Genomic DNA, 24380 nt, shown 5'->3' on the forward strand with positions numbered 1-24380 from the left:
CACCACATGATTCTGTGCTATTTTTACAGGAACATGATTTGCCAAGTGGAAAAAAGTTTTTACATGCTATAAAAAATACAGAGCTTTTATTAAACCAGCAATGATTTGTACGTTGACCCGTTTTGCTCTCTGGATATTAATCACATGCATCTTGTTCATCTGCTCCAGTGAAGGAAAAAGCATGCTTTTCATGAACTTCAAAGCTACTGAAAGTCTATGATCAGAACCGTAATCTGCCATGCTAATACCTGTTACCAGACCAGCCCTTGACCATCATGGGGCTTGCCTGGCAAGCTCCGGCAATGCCCACAGTGAGCTTGTCACAGTAGGAGCTGCCAAGTGTCATCTCTTAGATTTGGAAATCAAGGTCCTGCTTAGCTGTGGGAACAGAGCTTTTCTTGGCAGGAACAAATCAGCTAAGCAGAGGAACCAGGTCAAATGGAACCTGCCAAAGCCATCTGAGAAAAGGATCATGCATACCCTAAATGAACACCATAAAAGCCCACAGGATGCACTGTTCTTTGGATGTGGGTTACAAACTAAAGGGAAAGTATACCACCATAAACAAGGCTTCCTTGGCCTCCCAGTTGAAGTTTGGAAAACAGAACCAAATTCCATTCATTTTTTTCCTGACCATTCTCCATACTCAAGCATACATTTTCAGTCTCACCAATGCGTCCAGTTGAAAATGCACCATGATTTATGGAAAGCCATTTTAGCATAAAGTTTACCAGAGACTACAAACACTCTGAATCCACTTCAGAATCATGTGAAGTTAGTTACTACTTATGGACCACATTTGGCAAGTGAGACAGAGGGTAAGTAAAGAGAAACATGCTTCCAGAGCCTTACTTCTTTTCAGTCTATGGCTAGCCAATCTATGCTGCAGTGAAAACCTAAGTATGACTGATCTATCTATCTCTGCCATTCTATCTTCTTCTCTCAAATGTAGCCTAAATCCCAAAAGAAAAGAAATATAGGACTTCAAACTCTTTAAACACTACTAACCCCAGATCTAGACTCAGGAAGGAAGCCTCCATTTCAAGGACCTTTGCTCCCATATTCATTTGGCTGTGTCCTGAACATCCCCATTGCGACCAGCTCTAATAACTCCCAGAAATACACCATCTACCCATGAACCAGCACACTGTAAAACTGTTGTTTTCACATTTCCCACAATACAATCCAGACAATAAATCTGGTTTCTGTTATATTTTTAATAGTGGAAATGTGCTTATGATTTTTAACTAACAGTGTCAGTCAGAAGGAAGGATAATATAGCAGGCAACTGACTCAGAAATGTCTGTCAAAAAGAAACAGCACCACATTGGCATGTTAAGATTCTGTAGAGGAAAGCAGTCACATCAATACTTGTAACCAGTTGACCCGGAAGGTCAAAGGTCATGACACCAACACTGAAGAAGAGAATAGAGACCATGAGATTCTCTTCCAGGAAAGTGGTTTTAACATTTCCCCAAAAACAGGCTTGTGGGATTTTGAAGCCTTCCTTAATAAAAGGCCCAGTTCATTGTTTCCTCTCTTAGGGAATTACATCGATGGTGCACATAATGAGGAGTTTGCAAACAGTGCAAAATAACTGCTTGCAACTGTCCTTAGAAACTAGAATTGAAGCATGGAGCCCATTCTAAAAGACTGAAATATACTTTAGAAGAGAGACAAGACTCCTGCCTGGTCCAGCCACTCTTTATCATTCTATGCTTTGACCCAAAGATTGGCCTGATTTTAGAATATTCTGGCAATCGTTCAAGATCATGCTGAAATTTGGCTTCAAAATCATTTCCTACCCCAAAACTCTCCACAAACCATACGTTCCTACATCAGCATTTACTGTACATTTTAATTATTTATATCATCACAGAATATAAAATAGAAGTTCACTAAGTTGATAGGACATATTTATTTTATGCATTCTGGGAAATACTATTCAATTTTATTGGCCTTCCTACAAGAACTACTGAGGAAGAATTTAAACTACTTGTAATGGGAATATACCTCAGTGTAGCGTACCCTTCTAGTATGTAAGATGTTCTGGATTCTATCTCCAACTAGTGTTATATATAATTTCCTTTCTTAGCTGTAGTAAGTCACACATATGTATATGTATATGTCATGTCACATGTTATAATAATGGAGAGCATACACAAGCAAATACTCTGAATGATAATACAGAAAATTATGAACTAAACATAAAGAAAATTTTCAAGATTAAAGCAATTCTAAGTGCATAAAAATGTAATTTTTCTGGTGATCAAAGGCACTAGTAGCCGTGTTTTAGGAAGTTGATGAGCAAGGAAAGTCACTCTACAGAAGTGCCTTCCTTTCCAAGGCAGACCAGTTAGAATGCTTTGCAGAATATAATCCTGAGTTTTCAGTGACATGAGCACTAAATTTCACATTTTTTTTTATAGTGCCATCATCCTAATTAAGAAATCTGACTAAACTGGTATGTTTAACTTTGCAATCTATTATTTAAAAAGACAACACAAATATTGAGAAAAGTCGTATAGATATTTTTCAATCCAAGAGGGTTTTGACAAGATAGGCAAATAGGCACTGCCTGAGTCATAGGACACAAATAAAGCGAGAGAACTCCACAGAAAAGCAGCAGGGTTTTCCTTCCAACTCTCCAGTTCTCAAAATAAAGGATCAAAGGGGCAATGTACTTAAATTTAATACCCATTCTACCTGTGTCACAAAGAGTGCATGTTAGGAAAAAATTCAGGATTATGATTAACATTAAGAAAGTCTTATTAAGTTAAATATGCAAATAAACTGTGCACATGAGTATGTATCCACCAAACAAAAAATAAGTGGGAGAAAGGTGAGCTCAGGGCACTGGAGAGCTAACCCATGCGGGCTCTACCCAGACTTACTGTATGACCTTTAAGCCATCTATCTCATCTGCTCATTCTCAAGTCTTCCAAATGAGAAAAGCAGGACATTCATTCCTGGCTGCCTCACAGGATGGTTATAAACATCAAATGAAACAATGAATATTTATGTACTTCATAAAGTATGAAATGCCTGCCCAAAATGAAGTGCTATTTTTACTGTGTGTGCTGAATGAGAAAGGAAAGTCTGAGGTTTGCAGCTAATTGTCTTTAGCATATGAAACACATGTTGTAATAATTACGCTTTTGTGTGTTTTTCTTTTCTTTAGAATTATTAAATGATGGATACTATTGTTCTGAAAACCATTAAACTGGGATTTTTTCCACTGCTCACAACCACAAATATCTGTCCATCAAGCAAAACTGGATGTTGAACTCCCAAATGCTGTTAAGAGAAGCCAAAAGCCCGCAATGTTGCATGGGAGCCTTTAAAATATTTTGCCACTTCTAAGTGGTTCCCAATTGTTTACGAAAATCATGAGCTTATTTTGAAGCAACACAGAATGATTTTATTCTAATGCTCTATATAATTTCTCCTTGATTCTGGAAATTTCTCTGAAATTATATCAATGGAGAATTTCATTTTGTGGGATTATCTTTATCATGTTCATTGGAATAAAAATGAATCACTAAGATATCCGAGGGGAAAATGTGTCTACTAGAACTGTTATTCAGCCAGAATTATAGTGGCATGTACACATCCCAGAAGGCAAGAGAAACAACAGAAATAATGGAAAACACATTAAAACTTTTAATGACTGCTACCCAAAGGTTGATGATAAAACTGTGACTATTGAATGTCTGGACTCCCGGGACACATTACAAGTGAATAAATAACTACACTCACATTGCACAGTGTATGTTTGCTCAAATATTTTTCACTGACAACTGGTAATACAAATAAAAACTTTTGAAAAACCACTAACTTAGACAACAAGAAAAGTTTTCAACTTCGTTGTGTTCTCTCTAGAAGGCATTTGAGCTCTTTGCACAACAGAATACTGCGGAACAGTCTAAACAGAGATAACAGTAACTAACAACAAGAATACTGCGGAACAGTCTAAACAGAGACAACAGTAACTAACAACGAGAATACTGCGGAACAGTCTAAACAGAGATAACAGTAACTAACAACAGAATACTGCGGAACAGTCTAAACAGAGACAATAGTAACTAACAACAGAATACTGCGGAACAGTCTAAACAGAGATAACAGTAACTAACAACGAGGATACTGCGGAACAGTCTAAACAGAGACAACAGTAACTAACAACGAGAATACTGCGGAACAGTCTAAACAGAGATAACAGTAACTAACAACGAGGATACTGCGGAACAGTCTAAACAACAGAGATAACAGTAACTAACAACGAGGATACTGCGGAACAGTCTAAACAGAGACAACAGTAACTAACAACAGAATACTGCGGAACAGTCTAAACAGAGATAACAGTAACTAACAACGAGAATACTGCGGAACAGTCTAAACAGAGATAACAGTAACTAACAACGAGGATACTGCGGAACAGTCTAAACAGAGATAACAGTAACTAACAACAGAATACTGCGGAACAGTCTAAACAGAGATAACAGTAACTAACAACGAGAATACTGCGGAACAGTCTAAACAGAGATAACAGTAACTAACAACGAGGATACTGCGGAACAGTCTAAACAGAGATAACAGTAACTAACAACGAGAATACTGCGGAACAGTCTAAACAGAGATAACAGTAACTAACAACGAGGATACTGCGGAACAGTCTAAACAGAGATAACAGTAACTAACAACGAGGATACTGCGGAACAGTCTAAACAGAGATAACAGTAACTAACAACGAGAATACTGCGGAACAGTCTAAACAGAGATAACAGTAACTAACAACGAGAATACTGCGGAACAGTCTAAACAGAGATAACAGTAACTAACAACGAGGATACTGCGGAACAGTCTAAACAGAGATAACAGTAACTAACAACGAGAATACTGCGGAACAGTCTAAACAGAGATAACAGTAACTAACAACGAGAATACTGCGGAACAGTCTAAACAGAGACAACAGTAACTAACAACAAGAATACTGCGGAACAGTCTAAACAGAGATAACAGTAACTAACAACAGAATACTGCGGAACAGTCTAAACAGAGACAACAGTAACTAACAACGAGAATACTGAGGAACAGTCTAAACAGAGACAACAGTAACTAACAACGAGAATACTGCGGAACAGTCTAAACAGAGATAACAGTAACTAACAACGAGGATACTGCGGAACAGTCTAAACAGAGATAACAGTAACTAACAACAGAATACTGCGGAACAGTCTAAACAGAGACAACAGTAACTAACAACGAGGATACTGCGGAACAGTCTAAACAGAGATAACAGTAACTAACAACAGAATACTGCGGAACAGTCTAAACAGAGACAACAGTAACTAACAACGAGAATACTGCGGAACAGTCTAAACAGAGACAACAGTAACTAACAACAGAATACTGCGGAACAGTCTAAACAGAGATAACAGTAACTAACAACGAGAATACTGCGGAACAGTCTAAACAACAGAGATAACAGTAACTAACAACAGAATACTGTGGAACAGTCTAAACAGAGACAACAGTAACTAACAACAGAATACTGCGGAACAGTCTAAACAGAGATAACAGTAACTAACAACAGAATACTGCAGAACAGTCTAAACAGAGATAACAGTAACTAACAACGAGGATACTGCGGAACAGTCTAAACAGAGATAACAGTAACTAACAACAGAATACTGCGGAACAGTCTAAACAGAGATAACAGTAACTAACAACGAGAATACTGCGGAACAGTCTAAACAGAGATAACAGTAACTAACAACGAGAATACTGCGGAACAGTCTAAACAGAGATAACAGTAACTAACAACGAGAATACTGCGGAACAGTCTAAACAGAGATAACAGTAACTAACAACGAGGATACTGCGGAACAGTCTAAACAGAGATAACAGTAACTAACAACGAGGATACTGCGGAACAGTCTAAACAGAGATAACAGTAACTAACAACGAGGATACTGCGGAACAGTCTAAACAGAGATAACAGTAACTAACAACGAGAATACTGCGGAACAGTCTAAACAGAGATAACAGTAACTAACAACGAGAATACTGCGGAACAGTCTAAACAGAGACAACAGTAACTAACAACGAGAATACTGCGGAACAGTCTAAACAGAGATAACAGTAACTAACAACAGAATACTGCGGAACAGTCTAAACAGAGACAACAGTAACTAACAACGAGAATACTGAGGAACAGTCTAAACAGAGACAACAGTAACTAACAACGAGGATACTGCGGAACAGTCTAAACAGAGATAACAGTAACTAACAACAGAATACTGCGGAACAGTCTAAACAGAGACAACAGTAACTAACAACGAGGATACTGCGGAACAGTCTAAACAGAGATAACAGTAACTAACAACAGAATACTGCGGAACAGTCTAAACAGAGACAACAGTAACTAACAACGAGAATACTGCGGAACAGTCTAAACAGAGACAACAGTAACTAACAACAGAATACTGCGGAACAGTCTAAACAGAGATAACAGTAACTAACAACGAGAATACTGCGGAACAGTCTAAACAGAGATAACAGTAACTAACAACGAGGTGCTTGTAGCTTACCCATCCCTGCCGAACTTACTGAAATAGTACAGACCAAAAGCCAGCACTGTGCCATTCACTGGTAGATATGTCCACGGCTTTGGGAAGCCATGTTCTGTGGTTCTTCACTGAGAACACTCCAGAAATTCTGATGCAAGAGTTATTAAAGCACCCTTTCTTATTATATAAAAGTAAAAAGAAAATGGTGATACTCATCTTTCTTCCTGCTTTCTCCAAGGCCAGCATGGTTCCCTCTAAAGAAACAGGCAGCAAGCATCTATAGATGGCACAGCCTGGTGATAATCAGGAGTTCCTAGGCACTAACCTAAGAAAACTTAGAATCTAGAACTGTTCCTAATGATTCATAGGTTTTACCATTCGTGAACTGTGAAAGGGGGTTATTACCCCTTCTATAATTTTGCCCTCATTGATTTCTAGTCTCCTCTCTCCAATTACATTCTTACATTGAGCTCATGGCATTGATTCCTAGTGCAGCTATTGGGGTTTTGTATAACTTCTAAGTATGTCAGATCTGTAACATACTTCCTCTCTGGGCTGCAGAGTTCCAAGTATGATCATAGTGTTCTGTCATACAACTTTCAGAAAATATTTTGATACTCTATGGTTTGTCTACACTGAGTTGAGTTTTTCACCTACAATAATGTTTAAGAGAGATCTCTCTTTCATAGACTTCAGATCCGGGGATAAAGGTGCATGAACAAGCCATTGTAACATGAACTGTGCTGAGAATGATGTTGTGGGCATCCAGGGAATATAGAAACACAGTCCTAACATAGTGAGTTAAATTTTTTCTTAAAAAAGATTTTTAAATTGTCCTAAATATGAATAAGACTTGACCAGGCCAAGAAAGGTGACAACATCCAGATAAGAAAAAGTCATTGGCACTATACAGAGCAGAGAAACATCTAAACATCTCAAGTCAGACCTAGTCTGTGGCACATTTGTGAGGAAAAATCATGACACTATAAGCTGTGTGGCCTCCCTGAATTGCCCACTCCCTGTTACATGTGGCATTAGGTGCCCCCTGATGACTTAGTGCGTCTTGGGTAGGATGAGAAATATTTATGAAGATTTGGGGCTGGGAAAATAAGAAAGGGGTACACACCAAAAAGACATTGTCATTCAAGTGTTGTGATCTGCTGGCGCTTATCTGAATAAGAGAAAAAAGGAGAGCATCAAATCTCCATTTTGCAGAGACTTCTCTGTCAGATTATGATTTTGTTTATTTTAGATAGTATTCATTTGTACCAATCCTTCATCTTTAAATCTATATTTCGAATTCCCTTCCCCTTCTAAATTCTTTAAACTATACATTTTACTTTAAAGTCCTTGCCCTCTATGTTCAACATCTGGGTCACATGACAGTATTTTCCTGATGACTTTTCTCTTTTGATTACGAGTTACAATTCTGTCTTTAGACACTGTAGTAAGTAATACCCCCACCTCTGAAATGGCTTGCTTTTCTCCAGTCGGGTAGCTGGGGGTCAGGGCTGAGCTCTTTATTAAGGCTGTAAGTGGATTCTAAAGAGGTTGCTGCTCAGTTTCAGTGTACCTCTTGCTTCAAATGCTTTGAGGTCAGGCTCAAAAGATTCTCCTTTGGGACTCTGGGATGGGAACTCTCAACCTGCTGCGAGTTCTCTGCCTTTCCTTCCAGTCCTTAAGTGACAATACTATCAGGTATCCAGCAGCTGGGGGCAGGGGTTGGGGAGTGGTCAGGAAGCAATTATTCCACACTCACAGCTTGGTCCAATTCCAAACCAACAGGTTAGCCAGTGTTTAGCTCAGAGAAGTCTGACAATGTGGTGTTTTGATGAGAAAGGCTCCCATTGGCTCATGTTTGAATGTTTGTTTCCCAGTTGGTAGATGACTTAGGAAGGATTAGGAGGTGTGGCCTTGTTGGAGTAGGTGTGTCACTGAAGGTGAGATTTGAGATTCCGAAGTCCATGCCATTCTTTCTCTGTATATATCTCAGTCTCTCTCTCTCTCTTTCTCTTTGTCTTTCTCTGTCTGTCTCTGTCTCTCTATGTGCATGTGTCTCTTTCTCTGTCTCTACGTGTGTGAGTGTGTGTGTGTGTGTGTGTGTGTGTGTGTGTGTGTGTGTGTGTATGTATGTGGTGTCCATGTCCTGTCCATGTTATCACCTCCTAGGCCCCAGCCCTGTCTCCTACACCCCTATACTCCACTCTCCTCACCTCTACCTCTCTACCTGAACCCTAAGAATCAAGATATGTGCTCTTAATTCTCGCCAGCACCATGCAAACATGTTCCCTACCATGATGGTCATGAAGGGATCCTCTGACACTAGAAGCCTCCAGTGAAATGCTCTCTTTTATATGGTGACTTGCTCATGGAGTCATCACAACCAATAGCCAGGATGTCCCACCACTCAGAAAAGATTCTCTGCTGATTCTAAGAAAGATGCTATACATCTGTATAAATATGATTGCAAAATAAATTTAACCTGGGTTCTTCGAAGTGCACATGAAACAAAGGGTTAGGGGACAGTACTTAACTCAAGACTATTACTAATTACTAATTACTATTACTAATGGGATCAAACACAAATGACAGGGAGTCCCTGGACAGGCCTGGAAGTGATATTTGGAACAGTATAATGGCAGGGTGGAAATTTGTCTTTTCTTTTTTGTTTGTTTGTTTTTTGCTTTTTGGTTGTTGTTTTGGTGGTGGTGGTAGTGGTAGCGGGGTTTTGTGGGGGGAGGGGGGAGTGTTGTTTGCTGGTTTGTTTGTTTGTTGGAAAACAAAACACGACAGTATGTGGGCCCATCAGTGGGACTGTGTCAAAGCATGAAATGCTTGAGGCATGACATCACAGTGAAGTACACTCTGGCAGCTTCAGGGAGAAAGGAGATATTGGAAGAGAGCAGGCAGAAATATAAAAATGTTTAGAACAGTAGAGAAACACATATGGTTGAAAGCAATTTATTCTGTTAACGAGAGCATTAAATACTGACCTAGCCAATTTGGTCACTCATCTTCCAGAAGATACATGTGTATACATGGTCATGTGAACACACAGACACTCACACTCATACATATTTTTATGAAGGCTCTGATAATTAGAAGTTAAGGGGTGCCTACCAATAGTGATAATCCCATCAGATATCTCAGGCACCACAGTGAGTTCTTTCAGCCTCACTCAGCTCTTGTTTTGCTTCATGCTCAACAACAGTCCTACATAAGCTGTGTCCAGGCTCATGTATGCGCCCCCTCACAAAAGCCAGTCTCAGTTCCATCTGGTATGCACTTTCTTTTAGCCAGAGCTTCCTCGGGTAGGATTCCAATGCAGTTTGCTTGGTGTCTATATCCTACATGTAACTGGAAGTACATAGGAAGTAATCCTTCCTGGGGAAAGAGTAACCTATCAATGATGGAATTCAGTAAATCCATGCTTCCCACCTGCTTTACTACATACAGAAAATCTTCAGGTATAATTCTTATGTGGTCATGATGTGGTAAGAAACCAGTCCATGTAGCAGAGGATGATGAGTTAGGGTCTCCTTCGTCTCTTCCTTCTGCCTCTTCCCTGACTCTCTTGCTTTTTTATGATCCCTTGGGTTGTACACCAAAATTAAATAATAGGCTACTGGCCTTTTAATCCTTTCTTTTAGGTGTGCTGTATGAAGAATTCAGGTTAAAGGCAATAATGATTATATTAACTAGCATTGTTGATACTTTATTCTAGTTTTTCAGGTCAGAAAACTAATGCAGGAAAACACTGCCTGAGATTCCTCCTCAGTAAATTCTTGCCAGTAGGCTTGTAGATATTGACTCATTGACACTTTCCTTTTCTGACAAGATAAGAAAAAAAAAGGAAAAAAGAAATATGCAGCTATATAAACAGACATTTCCAGTTTGTTATAGTAACAGATCTAACACTGATGTGAATGCATTGTCAAGTACAGTTTTAAATTACCCCTTACTCATTATCATCTCATTAATTCTAGTAGTAGAATTATTTATTTATTTATTTATTTATTTATTTATTTATTTATTTATAACTGTCATCGTTGGAGACATTCACATTGATTTCTAGAATTTTTTGTTTTGAATAATGGGCATTCTGGGGACAGAACAGTGAGCTGGCAAGCATCTTGTTGGGTGTCTTCAGGGTATACATTAGCTGCTTCTCACAGGCTTCAGCACTTTAAAGATTATCTTAACAGTGAATTTCCAAATCACGAAAACATGGAAAATGAAGAATCGAATAAACATGAGATGTTGTTTGCATTTCTTCTTGAGATGCTGAATTTTTGTCTTTGTGCCACATGCTGGACACCCAGACTGAAATGCCTTTCCCAAGTCACCATCTATGATTGGTTCTCCTTATTGATTTAACAAACTCTGAACCCCAGAATCCACATCTACTAATAGTGCCCCCTAGGTATTTGTACTGGAGCAAACCTCAGAGGCATTCTTTCAGCCAGGAGTTATGAAGACAAAATAACCCGAGAATCACTGGATATTTGTTTTGGAATAATGTGGTATAATTTATGAATTAGTTAATGTTATTAAAATACAGTAGATTATATAGTCTGGAGTTGTTAATTTTTTTACCCAGATTTACTTCGGGGAATGGATGAAATGCTTGCCAGAAATAGTTAGCTTCCCTGTTTCCATTGCGCCTCTGTTACAGTTTGCTCCATATAATATTCCTCCTTGGGTGCCATGTCGCCCGCATGTTATAGACTTCTATTTTTAATTATTGCTTTCCGATATCAGAGACTGTAATGGAAATGACATCTTTTCTAAGAGTTTAGTTAAACATGGAGTTTATTTCTAAATTTATAGCTTCTATCATCTAATGAATACTAACATTTTGGATTTCCTAACTTTTGACTGTTCTGTAAGATGTCAGGCAACTGCAAAGCAGTGGCACCTCCTCGCTGCATACTGTCTCATCCAATCAGTCCTTTCCTTTTTGTGACTGTTGGTCTTTCTGGATCCTTACATTGGTAAGTTGCCGCTCTATCCCATGGGATCAGGTTGAGTTTTGGAGTAAAACTGATAGAACTGAGTTTGTAATTACATTTAGGAGGGGAAAAAATGGAATTTAAAGATATACATTTGGTAAATTTGAGTGTTTGAGGAATTTCCAGTACGCTGAAATAATGCTTAAAATTAAACTCAAAATGTATTTATACTATTTGTAAAGGGGGAAAGGGGGTAAAGAGACAGTCTCCTGTAAAATAATTAGAAAATGGTAAACATTATAATGTGAAAAAGAATTAAAACAAAATTACAGAAGAAATATAAGTGATCAATATGATTTTTAAATCTACAAGTGAATGACTAATAATAAGACACTGAACTAATGAACGTGTTTGATTCTTGTTGACAGTCTATCACTAGTAAGTCATTAAAATACAGGCCCATGTCCTACATACTGACAAATCCTTGTAAAGCATTTTTCACTACAAATGTCTTAAAAGATTGTTTTTGGCCAATAATTTCAAACTTTTGAGCATTCCCAAGGAAATCATTAGTTAATTATATTAAATCTTAGCTACAGTAACTTCCTTTACAGCTATACCTATAATTGAAAAAAATGGAATCTGTTTGTAATTTTATGCAACAAAATACTATGCAGCCACTAAAATGAATAAATAAGATATATAAACATTATCAACTAATTTAATATATGTTGTTAAATTCTAAAATGTCATCTACAAATTAATATAATCATAGAACAAATGTTTTAAGTGTATATGAATTAATTTCAAAACATTAATAGGGATTGTACCTATGTGATAAGATTTTGTGATTTTGAAGTTTTCTTTGCCTGTGTTTTTGTTACTGCAACTCTCGACAGTTCATGAAATCTATTAATATAAAAATATAATGATAATGCTGATGAAATTCCTAGCAGAGGAGAAACATTGTACAGGCTAATTGAGGAAATATAGATTAATTTCTGGATTAATTCCTACTCTGTTAGAATTTGCAAATATCAATAACTTCTTCCTTCTCTTGAAATATAAATGTGATTCCAACCAAAGAAGATACTTTCTAACAAATGCTGTATGGAGGAGACTTCCTGTTTAGAACAACAGTCAGTTTAGCAGAACCTGATGAGACATTTCTAAAATTTTCCACAAATGTATTTGGAAATCCCCTAAAAGACACAAATATGTATAGCATATCTAAAATCCTCTACAAAAAAACTACTTCCTTACTTATTAATGCACTCAGATTGAAAAAAGAAATGAATAATTTCCATGCCATATCTTCCTGGAAATACGTTTTTGGGTCTACCTTTCCATTTTGAAATTTTACCTAAGTGCCATGGGCTGGGGCCACAGTACAGTGACTGAGTGCAGAGATCTGGGCTTACACAGACACACGTGCAACATTTCACACTCATGTGCTGGCTTCATGGTAATAGCATGGTAATTTTCAGAAAATCAGAAAGGGAGAAAAGGAAATCCTAAGACCTTGAATAATTTCTATGTTCAAAACTAAAGGACAGTCATTGTCTCCCTAGCCAAAAGCTAAAATTTTAACTACAATTGTGCATCATTAGGGATGAGGGAGAAGGGCACAGTGCAGCCTCCGGAGCTTAAGGAGCAATGACGATTGCTGTGATGTGCTTTCAATTTCACTAGTTAATTTGGATACATTAATCATAATCAACTCTCTTTAATCAGAAATTGGGATTTCCTGAGGACTTTTCATTAATTGCAAACTAGAGTAGTAGGCAAATTATTCTTCACTATAGATCACAGTACCTCTTTTGAGGTTATGCTCATATATCCCATTGAATTAAGTTCAAATAGAACTGGTATTGAATCTTGCCATCTTATTACCATACGGCCCCTGTTAACTCATTGATACTAACAGTATAGGCATAGCCTTAAAATGGCTTTGCCATGAAATGGCTAAGCTAATGAGTGGCTCTTAAGTTCCACAGGCACACCTTGGGGCATGGAGCTGAGCAGTTTATGGGGCTGATGTTTTATTCAGCACTGAAGTAGTTGAGCCAGCTTCAAAACCTTCCCTACTGTGTGGTGCATGCTGGTGACATGAAATCAAATTACAGCCCTTTATAAGATTTCATGTTCAGCCTTCCTAACTCTGCCATTGCCATGAAACTGAAGCAGGACTGTGTGCAGTTGTTCTGATAACACAGTGTCATCAGCAATGCTCTCTAAACAGCTGCCTTTCAAGTGACATGGATATTTCATGGGAAAACTTCTCACCACACTTACTGCGATTTGACTACATGTTTGAACCTGTTTATCACAGGTGGAAAACTTCCAGGAAGAAAAAAAAATCATCCTAATGCATTATTTGATTTAAAAAAAATGCCTCTGTTTGCCATTATAGCAGATTGGCCACTCTTTCCATACATCTGTTCAGTAATTCCTGCTGTTTCTGTTTCAAAGTGGTCTTGTGGACACATATTTCCAGCATTTCTCTTTCCTTCCATCGGGGCTTTCTTGAAAACCAGTGAGATGGAAAAGAACTGGTGTGACACTGAGGGGCCAAAATCTATTTCAAGTTCTGAAGCTGCTGCACACATCATTGCCAAGGTCCCCTGGTTTTCTAGCGAAGCTGCTTCTCTGACTATAAGATTAAGCAGTGATAGTAATTAGTAATTATGTCATCACTGTTAATATGAAAATAACAGTAAACAACCAGCATTTATTGGGTGCTCGCCATATGTTGCACAGTAAGTTGGGCGCTTTTCCCTGTAAGATCTTGCTTCATCTCCGTCTTCACCCAGTAAGAATCACTTCCCTGTTTATTGATAGGCTCGTTGAGGTACAGAAAGCTCTAGAAACGCATCCGAGCTTTTATAGCTGACAAAGGGCAGGACCCGAAAAGTAACAAATACCTGAATACCTGAATAAAGGATACTGAAATATCCTCTCCGTTCTAAAATCAAGGCTAAGATGGGAATCCCCCACTCAAATGTAAGTGTGTGGAGGTAAAGGCTTGCTGTCAATAAATGCATTTCCTAAATGTGGGACTTAAGAAACAAGCACATTATCTGTGTTTATAAAATCATTCCCCGTTGGGATGTCTTTTAGAATGGTGTCTAGTCAACTTTGGTTTGCTAGCTTTCTGCACAAGCATGACTCCTACTTGAAAGGAAGACCACCTGGAATTTTTATACAAAATGCCATGCAGTATAATATTACCTTTCCTTAATGTTCAATTAACCATTATTCTCTTTTAAATTACAGTCAATCACGATGGCTTTCGCTGCCTTTTTCAGATGTGCAACTAAAATCTTTGATGGAGATACAATTTCCTCATTTTAAGGCAGCAACAATGAAACTGTCTGTGTTCATTCCAACTTCATTAGGGCATGCCTGCTAAGTGATTACCCTGAGCCAAGACAATTCATGCTAATCCTGGATAGCATCCACTTAGAAGTCTCCGAATTAGAATGCATTGCAGAGCTCAGTTTAAGATTTGCATTTCCTGGGTCAGCAAGACTGTGCCATCCATCCTTTCCTCCAGAACAATGAACTACTGATATGTTTGGTTTGTGTTTTTTATTCACGTTGGAGATTTTAGCTTATTGCTTCTCCTCCTTTGTAAACTCTTCTGTGCCCTTTATTCAAAGGCTTCAGCTTTGTGTCTCCTTCTTCTAACACCCCTTTCTCATTGACCCACTAAAACCCATACATTAAGATGATCATAGTGCAGTTGGTGCCTTTGGACAGTTGTGCTTTAAACCACACTGAAGCATGATTCATTCTATACTTGTGTAGCCTATGTCTGCACACAATAGAATGTTCATATTTTTTTTTTCAGGCAGCTTTACATGCCCACAAGCAACCTGTATTTTGGTTATTGTAGGCTGATTTTATGACCAGTTGTGCATCATGCTATGGTCCAGGCTGTTCTCATTTCCTTGCTTAGAGTTGTATATATATTATTTCTCAGGCCTAGTTTCTACTTATAGCAGTAGAGGGAAAATGAACCAAGCCATACTGCATAGACAAATTCTATGCAATGGGTTCAACCATGTCTGTTATTTTCCTCTGGGTCAATCAATGAAAGACACTTAACCACAGAAAAGAATGGAAACGTTTTTTCACCCCTGAGAGGCCAGGACAAGGGGATGGATATGGGAAATCACTGAAAAGGACTGAAGAATTGTGACTTAGCCAAACACCATGGCATTAAAAAAACAAAAATCTGTAAGCATGGCACAGTGAAAACACCAAACTAGATCACTCTGTGAGTAGAAAGAATAGTTTATTGGGAAGACAAACCACCAAGCTGCCTCAGAGAGTAGAGACAGCACCCAATGGGAAAAGTACTGTCAGTTTTTTTGGGACAGATAGTAGTGAGAGTTAGTATGAGGCCAGAACAGCCTGGGAGTTAGAGTGAGGACTTCAAACTGCTGTAAGCTGTCTGGATTAACCAGGAACTAGGTGCAATTAACTCAAGACAGTTGACCATTGGGGTAAATAGGAGAAGTAGTGGCTTTCCTGACAGAGACCCACATTGTGGGGTTTCTAAGGAATGCTAAGTTTAAGCTTCTGTCTACCTGATAACAATCCTTCTGCTTTCCCAGGAAGCATCCTGGCAAACAACATCCACTCCTCTTTATCCAACATCCAATAGGGATTTGCACTTAACCATAGGGAGTACTTAAGGCATGTCTGAAAAATGAATCTATCTGGTATTGCTAGCAGTATATCAACATTCCTCCATTTGGAGAGGCAGACTCTAAACCACAGCCAAAGATCTAAAAGACAGGATGAGGAACCATTCACTTCTACTGACTGGCACATTCACTGGCTCCCAAACAAAGATATAAATGCAAAGATATGGGCTTTCAGTTAGTAGCAACCTGCTGGAATTAAGGCTGTAGTTTGGACAGAGGCACACACCATAGCCTTAGAAATGTGATGTATCCACGTGTGATACTTTTTTTCCCTAAACAACTGCAACCATCCCACCTTTTCCCCTTCATTCTTTGCAATAGGACTCTATCACTCCCTCTGCCCCCCATTAAGGGGCAGAGTCTATTTCTATTCTTGAATCTAGCACATCCTTGTGACTGACTTGGCCAGTATGCTGTGATAGACACAACTATGTGCAATTTGGGCCTATGATTTTTTATTTAATATTTATTTAAATTTTCATATTTTCATTTTACATATCAACCACAGTTCCCCCTCCCTCCCCTTCTCCCTACTCTGCCATGTCCCCTCACCCCCAACCACTCCTCATAGGGGGAAAGGCCTCCCTTGGGGAGTCAACACAGGCTGGCATACCAAGTTGGGGCAGGACCAAGTCCCTCCCCCCTGCATCAAGGCTAGACAAGGTGTCCCACCATAGGGAATGGGCTCCAAAAAGCCAGTTCATGAACCCAAGATAAGTCCTGGTCCCACTGCCAGGGGCTCCACAAACAGATTAAGACACACAACTGTCACCCACATTTACAGGGCCTAGTTCAGTCCCCTGCAGGTTCCCCAGCTGTCAGTCCAGAGCTCCCATTAGCTCAGGTCCACTGTCTCTGTGTCATCATGATCTTGACCACCCCTGGCTCCTACAATCCCTCCTCCCTCTCTTCATCTGAACTCCAGGAGCTTGTGGGCCTATGTTTTAAAAGGCATTTTTAAACTTAAGGCTTTTTTTCTTCTTAATTCACCTTCAATGCAAAGAAACTCAGGCAAGGCAAGAGCGTGAGGAAGGAGCACATGAAGGAAGGTAAGACACACCCTAATAGCATATACCACCAAAGCATCATCACCGAGGCACACGACTATGGTGTAACCTCAGAGGGTCCACTCATCCAAAGGCAAACCATCCACCAAGAGTTCTCCTTGAATTCCTAAGACACTGGAGTATGGGTAGTAAATCAGTTGCTTTAAGCCACTAAACCTGGGGGCAATGTCTTTGTTTTCTTTTATTCTTCTCTCATACATTATGCCCCAACCACGGTTTCCCCTCCCTCCACTCCTACCAGCACACTCGCACCTCCCCTTTCCCCCAGATCCACTCCTCCTCCATTTCTCTTAAAAAAAAAAAAAAAAAAAAGAGCAGACTTCACAGGGATATCAACTAAACATGGTACAACAAGTTATAATAAGACTAGGCATGAACTGTCATATCAGAGCTGGACAAGGCAACCCAATAGGAGGAAAAGGGTCCCAAGAGCAGACAAAAGAGTCAGAGATAGGCACCACTCTCCCTGTTAGTAGTCCCATAAGAATACTCAGCTACACAACCATAAAATATATGCAGAGGACCTAGCTCAGACCCATACTTCAGTCTCTGTCAGCCCCTATATGAACCTTGCTTAGTTGACTCTGTGGACCATGTTCTCATGGTGTCTTCAACCCTTCTGGCTCCTCCAATCCTTCCCACCTTCTTCTTCAGGAGTCCCCTAGCTCTGCCTAGTGTTTGGCTGTGAGTCTTTGAATCTGCTCCATCAGTTGCTGCATGGTGCCTCTCTAATGACAATTGGGCTAAGCAAATGTCTATCTGTGAGTATAGCAGAATATCATTAGCAATCATTTCATTGAATATTTTCTCAGTTATGTTTGGTTCTATGCTGCATCTCTGGCTATCCACTCAGTGTCGAGTGTGGGCTCCCTCTCATGATATGGGCCTCAACTTGGATCAGTCATTAGTTGACAGCTCCCACAAATTCTGCACCACCATTACCCTAGCACATCTTACAGGCAGGACAGATTGTAGGTAGAAGGTTTTGTGACTAGGTTGGTGTCCCAGTACCACCACTACAAGTTTTGCCTGGTTATAGGAGACAGCTATTTCAGGCTCTGTATCTCCCATTATTAGGAGTCGTTGCTAGGGAATCACTTTTGAAGATTCCATGGCAGTTCCACTGCATGAGGTTTCTACATCACCCCCTTCCCAATGCCCACCAATTCCAGTTGTCTTTTAAAGTACTCTCTCCCACTCCCACTTCCACATCCCTACCTGATCCCTCTTCTTCCCATTCCTCACCTGATTCCAGTCCACTTGCAAAATCTATTCTATTTCTCTTTCCCAGGGAAATCCATGCATCCCCCTTGAGTCCTCCTTGTTACTTAGCCTCTCTGGGCCTGTGGATTATAGCATGACTAGCCTTTACTGAACAGCTAATGTCCACTTATAAGTGAGTACATACCATGTTTGTCTTTCTGGGTCTGGGTTACCTCACTCAGAATGTTTTTTTCTCTAGTTCCATCCATTTGCCTGTAAATTTTATGATGTCATTGCTCTTAATAGTAATACTCCATAATGTAAATATACCACATTTTCTTTATCTATTCTTCAGTTGAGGGACATCTAGGTTGTTTCCAGTTTCTGGCTATAATGAATAAAGCTGCTATAAACATAGTTGAGCAAGTGTCCTTGTGGTAGGATGAAGTGTCCTTTGTGTACAGGCCCAAGAGTGGTGTAACTGTGTATCTGGAGTTTTCTCCAGTCCTGCCCAGCCCCACAGACACTGCAGCCGCTTATAAAATAATCACTCAGAAGCTCATATTAATTAAACTGCTTGGCCCTTAGCTCAGGCCTACCACTGTCTAGCTCTTACACTTAAACTCAGCCCATTTCTATTAATCTATACCTTGCCACATGGTTTGTGGCTTACTGGTAACTTACGTCTTGCTACTCATCGCTGAGGCTGGCAGAATCTCCTGACTCAGCCTTCTCCCACCCAGCATTCTCACCTCTCCTTGTCCTGCCTACACTATCCTTCTTGCCTGGCTACTGGCCAATCAGCATTTTTATTTATCCACCAATCATAGCAACATATATTCACAGCATACAGGACATCCCACAGCATAACTGGGTCTTGAGGTAAATCGATTGACTTTTTAAAAATATTTTGTTAAGTCTTTGAGAATCTCATCCACTTTATCTTGATCATATTGACCCCATACTTTTTCCTGAACTCCTCCTATGCTCAGTCTACTCCCCAACCCCAACTCCACGCTCCTTTTTTTTTTTTTTCAGATAACCCATAAAATATAATTTGTGTGGCCCATATACTCCCAAGTGTGCGGCCATCTGCTGGAGTATAGTTAACCACCAACCAAGGGTCACGTCTTTACAAAGTACCTGACTCTTCTCCTCCAGAAGTCATCAATTGACTGAAGCCCTTCAGTTAGGGGAGGGGGCTCAGGAACCCTTTCTTTGAGAAGCATAGCAAAAAGTAACTAAAAGAATGGCTAAAAACTTCTTCTAAAAGCACTGTGAAAAAAAAACTACATTGAAAACTCTAAAATACATGGGCTATAATCATTTTACGAATCACTGTTACAAAACCGGTACATCATGAACATTCCGTATTAACATCTAAAAAAAAATAAACATGGAACTTTCAAACAAAGGGAAAGCAGACCTCCCAGTAGGCCTTGTCTAAACTCAAATATCTGGGTATAAATATTGTTCAGTTTAATGTTGTTAGAAAAATCATCAAGATGTCAGAGCAGCTAAACATTAATAAGTGTGATAAAAAATGATAGGCTTAAGTATCTTATGTCTCTGCTCACATAAACAATATCTGTACTGGTCTTGAAAATCTCCAATTTCCATAAACATTCAGCTCATGGAAAGAGTAATCAGTGAGTAAGTAAATTAAGAAGGCTAAATTTCTGGCAAAATTCAACTAGCCCATTTTTAAAGGTCCACAGAATAATATGAATGTAAACAGATGTTCTTAAAGGTACAATTTCAAATCCATCAAGGTAAATCACCTTTTCAGAAATATTTTTTAATCTTCTATTTTAGGGGTATTTTGAAAAGCTTCCCTTTTTATGTCAAAGTTCCTTGAAAGGTGATGTAATGAGTGTAAGAATAAACACATTTGAAGTTTAAATTCAATTTCACCTAAATACATTACAGAGTAAGCATGTCACATCTACTAATGAGGGACACATGATGCTTCTTCAGAAATGTGAACATTTCTACTTTAGCAGGTCTAATCTGATTATCCATCATCAGTGAGTACAAAAAAAAGAGTATTTCAGAAAGCATCAAATAATCATCAAAAGTGACAGTAAAGATGCTTTGAATTTTACATTTTGACTATAGCATTAACAAGGAGAGATCATTTTAATTAAGTTTATTTTCATTTTACATTATATCTTCTAATGCTTTATTTTTTGTGAGGAGTTTGTACCCATGACATGTTTAAGAGATTCTCTCTACATGGGGATCATTCATTCCTCTTTCAGGAAAACACCAGGGATGACTTTTAGGGAACTCATGGCTTAGCCAGAGGCATCCCATGTTTGGTTGGTAAGGCTCAACTGTATGCAGTGTCCTGGCTCCTCTGTTTGAGCGCTATAGACAGTTCAAAGGCTTATTCATAAAGTTCCACGCATGCTCAGAGAAGGTGCACAAGGCTAGCCTAAAAGCCTCCTATTCCCCAACAAGCTACAGGTATTTCCAGCACGCTGTGGGAAGTTCATCACAGCATCCATAAACCACTATTTCAGCTTTCAATTTCTCTCCTTTTAAATGGCATGTGGCTATTTAGCTCTCATCCTTTCTTAGGCTCCTTTTGGTAGCAAAATAGGTGAGCTGCCCTAAATGAATACATTTTCATTCACAACCATTTTGTCACATTTGCTGACTTAGTGATATTAGATAATCTCAAGTATGTGCTCATTATCTTCAGATGGCTCATTTACTGTGAAAGTTGTAGATTTTGCTATATCTGGTTCTTCCCACATTTAGGCATGCAGCACATCCAACTTCCTTGCTCCTTGTGAAGTATAGCAAGGTGAATGACTTTCACCAAAAATGTGAGACATACGTGCAGTGTTATATGGAGCAGAAATTATATTATCCATATACAATTTACCATACTGCCTTCCTAACAGAAAAATCACAAAAGCAGATGTTGAAATGAGGTCTCTGCCAACCTCTACCTCTAAGTGGTCAAAATAGACAGAATCCTTCAGTCAACAAAGATGGATATATAACAGTTACGTTTGATGTCCCTGGGGTCAGGGTTGCTTCATGTAGTTTAATCTAGCCCACAACAGCTTGCTCATGTGAGTATAGCATTCACAATACAGATTGTGGAACATTTGTACAGAAGCATCCGTGGTGGTATATTATGTTTAGGATAGAAGACACAAACTAGAAGCTTGGACATCCATAAAGAACCTCACTTTAACTTTTTCAAAACATCCCCCTCCATGCAGTACAGCAAACATCAACCAGGTCAAGGCAGAGGGAAAGAGAATGTGGTGTGAACAGAGGGGAAAAAAATTGATTTTGTTAGACTCAGAACAGAGAGAAACCTCACAAGCTTAGAGGGAAGCAATCTCTAACAACTGAGTGACCAAAGCTGTATTTTGAGGAAGTCCACAAAGGGAAGCTGAGAATCTAAAGCAGCTAGAGAAATGTGGCATTCAAGTATGGAAAGCAGTGAAGGAGAATGCCTCAGAATGAAGTTGTGAACCAACAACACACAGAAAGAGCAGCTATTCAAAGAGGACCAGAAGTAAAATTGAGAAAATAGATTTCTATCTCAATCAAATAGAAATCTGATTAAAATCCTAAGAGACAATGATAATTATTATCTACAATTAGGTTTCATTTAAACACATAATATAGGATTAGGTTTCATTTCAACATATGATGCAGGATTACTTTTACCATCATTAATATGAAGAGTACACACTTAAAGAAATGATTTAGTTACCAAAAGTACTGTCAGGTCTCCGTCTTGGCCCAACATTAACAAACCAAAGAAACAGGACCAGCCATAAAGTACTACTCTGCCCCATCTTGATGCCATTAGGTGGTGCATCTCACAGAGCACAGGGCCTCCTAAGTACTTGTGGATTCTAGGACAGCAAAATCTCATTAAGGAAATATTCCTGAGAAGGAGTCTTGGTTCAAGGTAGGCATGTGTGCACATGTGCGTGCGTGCGTGCGTGCGTGCGTGTGTGTATATGTGTGTGTGTGTGTGTGTGTGTGTGTGTGTGTGTATGTATATACCCACAAGGCTTCTATGTAATCTAGTGTTTAATGTCATGTTTCTATATATGTGCTATTAGCTTCAATGCTCTGTATTCATTTGAAATTACAGATTGTATTTATAAAACGCAGTATGGTAGTATAAAGAAGTGGTTTTAGGGAACTCTCCACTTTAAAAAAAAAAAAGCATTAGAATTCTGTTGTACAAGATGTTAAAAATCAGAGACTAAAAGGACAGGCTGAAGCACCAGGGAAAGTTAGAGAGAGAGAGTAGTAGATAAATGTGACCAAAATACATACTGCTTATAGGTGTTATCATAAATAACAAAAAAAGTTAAGGAAAAAAATCAAGAAACCAATAAACATAATTCAAACAAATAAACAAGTACCAAGACAGTAGACACTAATCCAACCTTATCAGGGATACGAAAGCAAATGGCTGAAACAGAACACAGAGACTGCCAAGACAAGGGAGAGAAAATGAGCAGCTACTCACTAGTTATGGAGTTTCAGAGACACACTGGGAGAAAAGGATAGGAAAGAAGAACTTCTGAGAGTTCCATACAAAAGAAAGCTCAAGAGGCTACATCCATAGAAGATGACAGACATCATGAGAAAAACTGACAAGACAGGCAGAAGTTCATATTACAGTGGAAAAAAATAAGCAATTTACTAAAAATGTAAACATTTGCAAACTTTCAGAAGAAAAACGTCTTGAAATAAAAAAATAGCAATATTTAATGGAGAACTGGCTATTCAACAAAACAGTAGATCATTTCAATGCACCTTTTTCAACCATTTTAGAACAATCTAGAAGTCTTGCAGTAAGTGAATAACTTGAACAATGCTATGAAACAATTCAATCTGCTGAATTCTATCCAGCATTACCCACAACAGCATCTAAGTGTGCAAGTTCATTACTGTTAAAATGTCTGAGAAAAACAAATGAAGGAAACACATATACTTGGGGCTCAAGGTCTTGAGGTTTTTACTTCATTGCCGGCTGGGTCCATTTAGAGCTGTATGAAGACATAAACACTGTGCTGACCAGATACATTAAAGGAGGAAGGCTCAACTCATGGTACTCAGTGGGAATAGCCAGAAAGTCAATGCAAGAAGAAAAAAGCAGAAATGGTGGGAGAAACAGAGGCTCCAGGGACACGTTGAACTCCTCAGAAGCAAACTCCAATGACCCATGTCCTCTAGTTATCCAACTTCCTTAAAGCCCACTCAGCTATGAGCTTCACTCAGTGGGTTAGCCCACCCTTCATGATCCAGTCACATCTTAATGGTGTCACCAGTTGGGAATCTAGCCTTCAATTCACATAAGTCATTTACAGGAACACTTAACACCCAATCATAAAGACTTCTGATGAAGCATTCTCCGTTGCCATAATCAGGCCTTGATAAATTTAAAATGATTGAAATATATAAAGCCAGGATGACATGAAGTTATAAATCAATAATGGGAAAATCTGGGAGATTCCAAAAACTATAAAAGTTGAACAATATCATTTTAAACAAAAAGAGTCAAACAAAGAAAATTTCATAGAAAACTTGAAAACACTTTGATATAATTAGAAACAAAGTATATTGAGATATATAAAACTAAAACATATGGATGCTGCTACTATAATATTTAAAGGAGAGTTGTTATAATTGCCTGTTCTTTAAAGGGAATGAAAAACGAAAGAGCCCATAGTAACCAAATTGACACCAAAGCTAAGGAAGGAATTTATAACAATTACAACAGATACAAATGAATTAATAAAAAAAATGAGTCAACAAAACACATCCCTGAGTGCAAAGCAAAACCCAAGTTTTTCACACTCTGCTAATGTCCATGTCATG

Source organism: Onychomys torridus, chromosome 12, assembly GCF_903995425.1.
Source record: "Onychomys torridus chromosome 12, mOncTor1.1, whole genome shotgun sequence".
NCBI classification, from domain to species: domain Eukaryota; kingdom Metazoa; phylum Chordata; class Mammalia; order Rodentia; family Cricetidae; genus Onychomys; species Onychomys torridus.